Here is a 12,041-nt window from a genome sequence, read left to right as displayed (position 1 = left end):
AAAGTGTCTCTTAACCGTTTGGAGGACGAAAATCACAGACTGAAAGAGAGAGTTAGCCGTAGCGGCACAGAGTGGAGTAGAGCGCGCTCCCCGTCACGTGAGTCGATTCAGTGCTGCTGTCAGGGGCGTGCATGCCGTATGCAGACATATGAGACGCAGAGAGGCCGCTCATCTGAAAGAAAGCCATTTATGGAGTTCAGTGGTCGTAAGGAATACAATGCGACTCGTAGCCCTATGAGACGCACCGCCAGCCCCTCCCCCAACCCCAGCATGCGGAGACGAGGCAGTTATGAGGAGGAGCCGAGGAAACAGGGAGTGCGCTTCATGACCCCTAGCGGTGAGGAGAGGAACTACGAGCCGGGAAACGAGCTGTAGCTGATGTTGCGGCCCAAACACCAGCTGTACTACCCAGGGGCCTTAAGCATGATGACAGTTCCTATGTATTGTTGGACGCGGAGGCAAACACTAACAAGGGGCCACTGGTATCATATGTGAAAGGAACTATTGAGGGCATTGAACTTCCTATTTTAATAGACTCCGGTTCTAGTGTATCACTAATGAGCTCTGAATTTCGAATGTCAATCCCAGCACTTCGCAGTCGACCTATGAAGAAAGACTATATTGCGACCCGTGCTGTAAATGGGCAGATGTTGGATACGCTGGGCACGCTTACTGTGACACTACAGCTGGGTACTGAAACATGGCAACACGTTTTTCATGTGGTGAGAGAAGCGACACAGTCCATATTGTTGGGATGGGATTTTTTAGTAAAAAATCATGCCCTGCTGGACGTTAGTCATGCTAAACTGCAGTTGTGGGACATTTCCATTCCGCTTCTTGCCAGCAAAGACTTTGTCCCAGCATGCTGCAATGTGTCTCTGGCCACAGATATGACATTTCCACCCCTCTGTGAGTCAATTGTGCCTGTTAAGATTGGTTTGCCTAGCGCGGCCCAGGTGTCTAGTGACTTTGTGGGGTATTTGGAACCTAATGTGTCTGATTCAGCCAGTTTGGTTATTGCGCACACACTCACTAATGTGCACAATGGACTAACTAAGGCTCGGATTTTGAATCCTACTGGACAGGACATTTCTGTAAGACAGGGGACGCACCTGGGCGAGTTTTATTCTGTAGCTGATTCTGATGTTCAGCATGTTGAGCAGGACTCAGGTGGAAGGGCCGTTCCTTACCCCCGTAACACAGCTCCTCCCATTTCTTTAAGTGAGTCGCCGATTTCAGCACCAGACAAAGAAAAGCTCTCGTCATTGTTGCTGGAGTACAGCGACATTTTCAACTCAGCAGGGCAGAATACGGGGAAATGCACGTTAGTGCAGCATTATATCAGAACAGGTGGACATGCCCCTATTAAGCATCGAGCATACCGTACATCGCCTGAAAAGCGAGCTGAAATCGAGAGACAGGTGGCGGGCCTGCTAGCTGATGGCATCATCGAGGAAAGCTGTAGCCCCTGGGCGTCGCCAGTTGTGCTTGTAAAAAAGAAATGTGGTGCCTGGCGTTTCTGTGTGGACTACAGACGTTTGAACAGTGTCACTATCCAGGACTCTCACCCTCTGCCACGCGTGGATGATACACTGGACGCATTAGCAGGCTCCAGATGGTTCAGCACGTTGGATTTTTCGAATGGCTACTGGCAGGTGGAGGTGGCCGAGCAAGACAGAGAAAAAACGGCCTTTACCACAGGTCAGGGTCTATATCAGTGGCGCTCCATGCCTATGGGACTTTCCAACTCTCCCGCCACTTTTCAACGGATGATGGAGCTAGTTCTAAGAGGACTTCCATGGCACATCTGCATGGTGTACCTGGACGATATTTTGATTTATAGTGGAACATTTGAAGAGCATTTAACTCATCTGAAAGAAGTGTTTTCTAGAATTCTATCGGCAGGTTTGAAATTGAACCCCGGAAAATGCCACCTGGCCAGGGATCATGTGGTGTTCTTGGGTCATGTCGTCTCAGAGAAAGGTCTTCAGCCTGACCCGAGAAACACAGAGAAGGTGAGAAATTGGCCAGTTCCACAATCTCCCTCCGAGGTTAGAGCATTTGTGGGACTATGTTCATACTATCGACGTTTTGTTAAGGACTTTTCGAAACATGCAGCTCCACTGAACCAGCTGGTTGGCAAAAATGTGCCTTTTGTATGGAGTACCGATTGTGACAACTCATTTAACTATTTAAAGGGAGTGCTGTCTTCAGCTCCCATTGTGACAATGCCGGAGTTCAAAGTGCCTTTCAAAGTTTATACTGACGCCTCTAAGTGGGCCGTTGGTGCTGTGCTCGCGCAGGAAAAAGAGGGACTCGAGTATGTGGTGGCCTATGCCAGCCGTGCTTTGAATGCCACACAAAGACGTTGGTCCACTTTTGACCGGGAGTTATGGGCTGTCGTGTGGGCAGTGAGGGAATTTAGACACTATCTTGGACTCTCCTCATTCACCATCATTACGGATCATCGGCCACTCTTAGCACTACGCCGCATGTCCATCGAGGATGACCCAACGGGCAGAAGGGCTAGATGGCTCTTGGAATTGGACCCTTTGAACTGGGTCATTGAGCACAAAAAGGGCAATCAGCATAAAAACGCTGATGCACTGTCCCGCCGTCCGGTGACACCAGACCTGAAGGACGTCGAGACAGTAGTTGAATTAGTGCGGGACGTGAATGTGGTGAGTGCTGAACAATCAAATAATTACATTTCTTGTTCCACTGAGACAGCTGAGGTGGCTGAAGAAGGGACTGTGACTGACTCGTCCTCCAGTGCGGACAACATAATGAGCCTGTCTGAGTTATCGTGTGATGCAGCAGACATTGTTGCTATGCAGCAGAACGATCCAGATATTGACACAGTACGACACTGGGTGGAACGATCACAAAGGCCTCCTAGGAGACGACTGGCGGGTACATCTCCAAGTTTATGAAAATATTGGACTGTGTTTAACCGTCTCTCTATAATAAATGGACTGTTGTGTCGCTCTGTTTCCTGTCCCCTCACAGGTGACCCTGTTGCTCAAGTCGTGGTTCCTCCTGCTCTTAAACATGACATTCTTAGGCAGCTTCACGGGGCCCCAACCGGTGCTCATTTTTCTCCTGAGCGGGTGTGGGAACGGGCGAGGCGTTTTTGCTACTGGCCGTCTATGTTTAAGGACATCAAAACATGGTGCGAGCAGTGCACAGCGTGCCAGACTCGCCGTAGGCCTGTCCCTATTCATCAAGCACCCATGGGTGGGTCCCTCGCAACGCGGCCCTTTGAGAGAGTTGCTATGGACATTTTAGAACTGCCAATAACAACCAAAGGCAATCGGTATGTATTGGTAGTTGAGGATTATTTCACAAAGTTCGTTAATCTATATGCTTTGACTAATCAATCTGCGCAAACGGTCGCACATTGCCTGTTTGCGGACTACATTTTAATACATGGCATTCCCGAAACTTTACATTCAGATCAGGGCCGGCAGTTCGAATCAGAGGTGGTCCTGACCCTATGTAAATTGCTCAACATAAAGAAAACGCACACCACTCCCTATCACCCGGCCTCGGACGGCATGGTGGAGCGTTTTAACAGGACGTTAATTGATCAAATTGCTAAGATACTCTTGTCATGTGGGGGCGAATGGGACGATTATATCAAACAGGTTGCATTTGCATACAACTCCTCAAATCATTCTAGTACCAAGTTCTCGCCATACTTCCTGGTCCATGGACGGGAACCAAGGATGCCCACTGACTGTTTACTGGCCACCCGTACACTTGACTGTGATGTTGCTAAGTCTCATGCTGACTTCGTATCCACTTTACTGACAAAGCTACAGGACGCTTTCAGGAGTGCTAGAATGTACAGTGAAGTGGCGCATGATCGACAGAAGCTGTACCATGATTCAGATCTCAGACACCAGCCCTATACAGTCGGCGCCATGGTGTGGCTCCATAACCCTGTGGAGAGCCGCATGAAGCTGGCACCTCACTGGAAAGGACCTTTTCAGATTGTGCAGGTCTTAGAGTCTGGTGGAGAGCCTGGTCTGACGTACCGGATCGTTAGCCCTATAGACTCAGATGAACGAGGACATTTTGTGCATTACAATAGGTTGAGACCTTATACATTGCCTGTTCCCACACTATCTTCTACTGAGAGACTGTCGTTAGTTCCTGATTCTTTGTCTGATTCCCCTTCTAAGGAGCCTGAAATATTGGGGGGTGTGAAGTGCAGTTCACCTCAAAAGGATTTAGGAGAAGTACTGGAGGGACCTGATAAGCTCACTCCTGTTATGAGTAGGGCTGGGAGAAGGTTGAAACCTCCTGGTGGCTTGAAAGATTTTGTACTGTACTGAGGTTCATTGTTGTATGGTACCTGTTCATTGTTGTGAAAAAAAAAAATTGAACAGTGAAAACTGTATAAGTGATAATTGTAATTTCAAAGTTGTGCAAACAGTGTGCATGGGTTTGAGTATTATACATGTTGATGTGTATTATTACTGTTTCTGTTTTCTGTTCTATCCCTTGTTGTTTGATAGATAAACGGGGACGTTTATTTTAGGGGGATGGGACGTATGTAACAGATTAAAGTCTGAAGAGAAGTTAAGGCTATAGGAATGTTGCGTTTATGTGTGTAACACATTCTGTCCTTTGGGACTTGCCGTAGGCAAGAGAGAGATGGGCATGCGCATAAGATGACCACGCACCAACGCGGGAGAGAAGTGTGTGTACCGTTCATGGTGTGTATACCGTTAAAGTGTGTGTACCGTTCATGGAACTTCTGTGTCTCGTTTTATTATTTTATTAGACCAAAAGTGTTTAGGCGAACCCCAATACAAAAGCTCGGTTACACTAACGTTAGCAGGTAGTGGATAGATGTGAGATGCGAGAAAAAATGTGAGAATGCGAGAAAAAAGATGTCAAACTGTCTTTTATTTTCTAATTTAATTCCTCAATCAGTGCTGGACCGGCATTTTCTGTCTTCCGCTGAGCCCTGGCCGTGGTGTGCGAGTGATAGAGCGCGGCAGCAACGAACCATCAGCTTGCAGCGTAACAACATTGAATGCTCGGCCGAACAGCTGATCATAGCTGTACAGGGCGCCTTGTTATTTTCCATCTCCATAAATATATCTAGTAGTAAAGCTAATGCAAGGGCTAGAAATCTATTAATCTTTTGCTGATACTTGCTTAGCTGTGTCTGAAACCGCTCACTCGTTCACTAATCCCTACATAGTGAATGGCAGTTGAGTGCACTACATCAGCAAAGAATTCGGACGCTGACATAATTATCACGCGCCAGAGAGCTCAGACAATTTGTCATAAACATTACCTACCCATCTTTAATATTTCCTTTTTTTGGCTGTATGAATTGTATGTAACAATTGTATGTATGTATTTTTCACGTTTATTGCGTTATTTGAATAAAAAAAAAGATAATAAAAACACTTGCTTGTCATATTTATTTACTTTTTACATTTATATGTGAAAATAAAAGAGAACAAAACACTACACAACACATTTGATTTTTCAAATATAGATATAACGGTATATATAAATAAATAACCAGGCGTCTGGTCTTATAAATGATTGTTTTCTAACTCGCGTGCACCGTTGCCATGGTGACATTTTTGTTTATTTTTCATTCGCGCTCTATCGCCTTATCGTGTTGGATTGTGGGAAATAGTGTCTCAGCAAGTGTACATCGTATGTACACTCGAATTCAGAGAGGATTGTGGATAAAAGTAGTGAAGAATGGAGGGAATGATGTCGTTCACTCAGAATTCGGACACCACTACAAAATGGCCGACACCCTAAATAGTGCACTATATAGTGGATAGGGAGCGATTTCAGACACAGCTCTTGTCATCATGGAGAGCGCAGTTCATGGTTGCATAGCAACGACAGACGCCACAGGAGAACAAGCGCTTGTGGAAAGGAGACAGCGGCGCGCTCGCGCTTTCCACTTGTTTTTACACATCTAATGTGCGTTCCATTCTACAGGGTCCATATGCAGTGTTCACTGCTCCCCTACTCCCTGAGCACAGTATATCAGTTGAAGTGGACTTCACTGACAATAACCGCTCATTTGAAACGCCCAGCAAATGTCATCAAAGAAAGTCAACGACGGAGTCGCGCAGATTATGATATAACAAATATATATAGGACTACATTCATATTTTAATTTTTATTATTATATTATATATTTACAATTATATTGCACTATTTTACAACTACCTAAAATAAAATCACTTTACTTCACAAACTAGCTAAGCTGGCTGCATTCACTGAGGTAAATTATAATCATCAAAAATAGTATATGTAATATTCACAACAATAACCGTTAAAAATACTGTCATTTGTATAACAATGGCGAAATGTATTACTTGCACACATACGTAAACTCCTCCATCGTTATGACCGTTCTGACTGGTGATGATCGACATGGTGCGCGAAATGACAGTTGGGTGATCAGCGCTCTTCACTTCCTGTGAAGTGATGTATCGATGTTCCCTTATTCCCTATGCCGTGCGCAGTGCCCTTCGAACTGAACATGTTCGCTCCCTTCGGATTAGACTCTAACTTAAGATGGCGGAAAACCCTGTGAAGTCCACTTCGCAGTCCACAACGCACCTCTAGAGCGACGTTGTTGATTGTTTGAGCATGTGACTGTGCGTTTCTCCTTGTTTTCTATTGTTATGCGCAGCATATTTCCCGTACGCACAAACACAGCCACAGACAATGAATTGTTTGTTCGGTTATCGAAGAAGAGCATGATGTTTTTGTATAAAGTTTTTTTTTTATATTTTTTTTATTAACTGCTTTGAGGATTGGAAATGCACAATTCATGCATACAAATCTGTATTAATAAATGAAGATGATTAAAATAGACCAATGCAAAAAACGAAATTCATGCCTGCATTTATTAAGACAAACCTGGTAAAAACGAATGCAGTCTATACACTGACTTGGCTGCTCTGTGAAATGTAATACAACAGTGCCACCTACTGTCTAAATGCATTAACATTAAAAGGTGAAACTCTTGCATAGACAAAGGTAAATGGGTTTGTCTATTAGCCTGAAATAAAAAATAAAAATAAAAAATTCAGATCTTGTGCTTCCTCACATTGGAGTCCCGAGTTCATGTATAAAGTTTGGTTTCGATACGTGACAGAGTTCCTGAGATATGGACAACTTCCTGTTTGGCGACTACGCCGCCGAATTCGTTTGGCTGTGACGGGCAAACGCTTCCGAAAATCAAAAATCCTTCTAGTAACTTTTGTGAGGCTTGGTCCAAGGATCATGTACGTCCAGTTTCGGGAAGTTCGGACCAAATTTGTGACCTGTGAAACTTTAGTTTAGCTTTCTGTTCAATCCAATATTGCGGACAAACGACATGGACTCGTGATGTCATCTTCGTGAGCAACTTACACCGGTACTGACCGGACGTTTTAAAGTTGGAACGGTGTCTCTGTCTCAAAGGGCCTAGGCGCAGGAGCTGGCCAAAAAACTGGGGGGGGGGTTGCCAAATAATGTAAAATTTTTTAATTTTTTTATTTTTTTTTATCTTGTACATCCTCACATTGGAGTATCGAGTTAATGTACAAAGTTTGGTTTCGATACGTGACAGCGTTCCTGAGATATGAACTACTTCCTGTTTTGGCGACTACGCCGCCGATTTCGTTTGGCTGTGACGGGCAAACGCTTCCGAAAATCAAAAATCCTTCTAGTAACTTATGTGAGGCTTGGTCCAAGGATCATGTACGTCCAGTTTCGTGAAGTTCGGACCAAATTTGTGACCTGTGAAACTTTAGTTTCGCTTCCTGTTCAATCCACTATGGCGGACAAACGACATGGACTTGTGATGTCATCTTCGCGAGCAACTTACACCGGTACTGACCGAACGTTTTAAAGTTGGAACGGTGTCTCTGTCTCAAAGGGCCTAGGCGCAGGAGCTGGCCAAAATTTTTCTCCCGGGAATAATAATAATAATAATAAGAAAACTTAAGAAGAACAATAAGTGTGCTGCTTTCAGCAAGCACACTTAATAATAAGAAAATTTAAGAAGAACAATAAGTGTGATGCTTTCAGCAAGCACACTTAATAAATAAGCTTAGGGCTTTTCTATTTAAAACAAATTATATTTTCCACCAGTAGTGGGCTCTTGCTCAATGAAAGCAAATATGTACATCAGAGTCCACAAAGTTAAAGGTATAGCGGAGGATCTTTCCAAATTTTAGATAAGACCCGCCCTCTCCACTTTTTGAAAAGTTTGATTGATTCACCAGAATGATTGACAATTAGGAGGACCAATAGTTTAGGTTACCCACCAGGAAGTAAAACATCCTCCGCTATACCTTTAAGTGAAGTTAGTGCAGGAAGACCATAAAAAAAATGTAAGTGGAACACAGCCAAAGTCCAAAACCTGAAATGCTTGTGTCACAAGGAAACATCCAAATTGTGTACTGTTGTGACTAATCCAGGGCCACAATAGTAAAATAATCTTTTCGCACTAATTCAGAATACAGCTTTGTGGAGCTGTGGATTAGCAGGATGCAGCGCGGCTGTAGAACACTGGTTGTTGGCGCACATTTAAGTTGTTTTGCACGCGTGTTTTTCAACGTGCTGTTTCCTTGTGGCTTAAATAATTAAATAAGGTAAAAATAATAAACTTTCAAAAGTCTGAACTAAAGTCGGATATGCCAATCCATTTATTAATATAACGAAAAATTTAACATTTCTTAAATAAAACTTAATTCAATTCAGTCTCCATGATTACACGCCGTGTCTCACGGTCAAAAACCATGCACCTCGCTGTGCGTCACACCTGCACTAATTAGCCCCCGTCTTAAGTAGACTTGTGGCAGAACACAGCGCCAACCCATCCCAATACACAGAATGGCTCCAACACAACCGGCCCCTAATTGTTCATGGCACTACAAGACATAACAATTATAAACATGTACATAAATGGAGACATTAATATAACAAAAAACATCTTACAATAAAAACAACAAACAAAGAAACAAACAAATAAACCCCTCTTTTGTGTGTTTGTTCAATTTTACATTGACTGTTCTACCAATAGGCCTAATTTTGTCACTGGTCTTTCAATTACGTTTGTTTTGGTTTTGATTTGCACAGATCTGACTATGCCTGATTTGTCTGGAAAGGATTTAATAATCCTTCCAGTCATCCAAGAATTTCGTGGTGCTGTAGCATCTGCAACCAAAACGATATCTCCTGCCGTAAGATTGCGTTTTGTTTTATTCCACTTTTGTCTTTCCTGTAGAGTAACAAGATACTCTTTTGTCCACCTTTTCCAGAATAAATCTGAAAGATACTGAGCCTGTTTCCACCTTCGTCTTACGTACTGGTCCCTTTGATCAAACAGACCTGGAGGCAAAACTGGTTTCCTTTTCAAAGTAAGAAGATGGTTAGGTGTCAGTGGCTCTAAATCATTAGGATCCTCAGAAACTCTCGTAATTGGTCGGTCATTCAAGATTGCTTCGGCTTCGCATAAGACTGTGACTAAGGTTTCGTCAGTTAAAGCCTGTAGATGTAAAACAGATACTAAGACCTTCCTGACCAGTCTGATCATGCTTTCCCAAGCACCGCCATTATGTGAAGCTGTAGGTGGGTTGAACGTCCACTTGATGTTGTCATGTATTAAAGCTTTCTCAATTGATTCGTTGTTTAACTCTGCAATTGCTCTTTTTAGCTCCTCCTCTGCTCCTGTGAAATTTGTGCCATTGTCTGAGCGAAAGTGTGCTACAGGGCCTCTTCAGCATATGAATCGACGAATAGCACTGATGCATGAGTCTGTGTCTAATGAGTGTGCCACTTCTAAATGAACTGCTCTGCTGGCCATGCATGTAAAGATAACCCCATAACGTTTCACATAGGAACGTCCTTGTTTTACCTCAATGGGCCCAAAATAGTCCACTCCCACGTTAGTAAATGGAGGTCTGGAGTCTGGAGTAATCCTTTCTTTGGGAAGATCAGCCATTTTTTGATCACACATTTTTCCTTTGTGACGTTTGCAAAAAGCACAACTTGACAAGATTTTCCTTGCTGCTGCATTGGCATTAGTGACCCAGAACTTTTCTCTCAATTCGGAGAGGATGTAATTTCTCCCACCATGCCTCGTCTGTTCATGAACATTTTTAAGAATTAACATGGAGATGTACTGATCTTTACACAGGATGACTGGGTGTTTGCTCTCTTTGGGCATTGCAGTTCTGGATAATCTTCCACCTACTCTTAACAGTCCATCCTCTAGAACAGGATTCAGCTTGTAGATAGGGCTACACCTTTTTACGGGGTTTCCTGTCTTTAATGCACAAATCTCTTTGTCAAATATTCCCCTCTGACAAAACTGAAGGATAGCATTTTCTGCTGCTAATAGATCCTCAGCTGATACCCTGTCTCGTGGCAACGACTTTCTGGCTTCCAACATTTTCTTGTCAACATAACAAAGATCAGCCATTTCAACCTTCACAAGTTGCTTTCTTCTTTGACTCAACTCCAATAGAGTCTTTTTGACCTTGAGTAACCATGCAACTGCAACCTTCAACCTTTTCCAGTCAGAGAAATATGTGATGAGTTGATTGGTTGCATTATCTTCTTGGATAGTTATTGTGTTTGTAGAGATCCCCAGTTTGATCTCTGGATCATCCTCTTCAATTGTGGACTCTACTTCATACTGTAACCATGTTTCTTTTGCTCTCCACAGAAATTCTGGACCTGATAGCCACGTTTTGCTGTTCAGAAGCTTATGGACTGTCAGTCCTCTAGATGCGTCATCTGCAGGATTTTGTTTTGTGTGAACATACCGCCACTGTGCTGGGTCTGAAGCTTCCCTAATGATGGCTATTCTGTTGGCCACAAATGTTCGAAATCTTTTGTTTTCATTGCTGATGTACTTCAAGACTGTACTACTATCAGTCCAGAAACAGGATTCTGGCAAAGAAAGCTGTAACTCTGATTTTACCATCTTGTCCATCCGAACAGCCAAAACAGCAGCAGTGAGTTCCAATCGAGGAATGGTTACGGGTTTAAGAGGTGCTACTCTGGCCTTTCCAAGAAGAAAGGAAACATGTGCATGACCTGCTTTGTTCTGTAACCTCAGGTATGTTACCGTGCCATATCCCCTTTCGCTGGCATCAGCAAAGTGGTGCAACTGGGCATGGACTGGTGTTCCAAAGTCGTGTGGTTTCAAGCACCTACTCACTCTAAACTCTGAGATCTCTATCAGGTCAGTCAACCAATTTATCCATTGTTGTTTTAAGGCTTGTGGAATTTCTTCATCCCAGCCATAGTTCATTATGCACAACTCTTGTAAAATGTGCTTGGCTGGAAGGACTGGCGCAAGGTACCCTAAGGGATCGTACACTGAACTAATGACTGATAGAATCCCTCGTCGTGTTTGCATCCGTTCTTTGCAGTTCATACGAAAGTTAAATTTGTCATTTTCCATACACCAATGTAGCCCTACCCTTACGAAAAAGAAGTTTATTCAAGTGTTCTATTAGTATACTTCTTTTAAACTAAAAATAAGAAAGTATACTTTCAGTCTACTTTTTATATACTTCTCAGAAATATACTTTATGTTCTTCTCAGAAATATACTTCAAATTGCACTTAAGTATACTTGACTTATACTGACAGAAAAGTCTAAGTATATTTAGCCTATACTTGTTGATCGAGATATACTTAAAAGTATAATTAAGTATTCTAAGTATTTTTGGCTTGTACTTGTGTTTACTATTTTTAATGAGGAGCTTATTAAATACTTTTTTAAAAACATAATATTACACACCGTCTTATAAACTAACATGTTCAGCTTTATATAGTAACAAAGTTTCGGGTGGAATAGCTTATAGAGTAAATAAAATGAGCATGGAAAATAAGTTTATTCAAGTGTTAGTATACTTCTTTTAAACTAAAAAGAAGAAAGCATACTTTTAGTCTACATTTTACATACTTCTCAAAAATATACTTAAATACACTTAAGTGTACTTGACTTATACTGAGAGAAAAGTCCAAGTATATTTAGCC

The sequence above is a fragment of the Scardinius erythrophthalmus genome (genome assembly GCF_964197995.2).
Source record: "Scardinius erythrophthalmus genome assembly, chromosome: 16".
Classification (NCBI taxonomy): Eukaryota; Metazoa; Chordata; class Actinopteri; order Cypriniformes; family Leuciscidae; genus Scardinius; species Scardinius erythrophthalmus.
Note: the sequence above shows the minus strand (reverse complement) of the source record.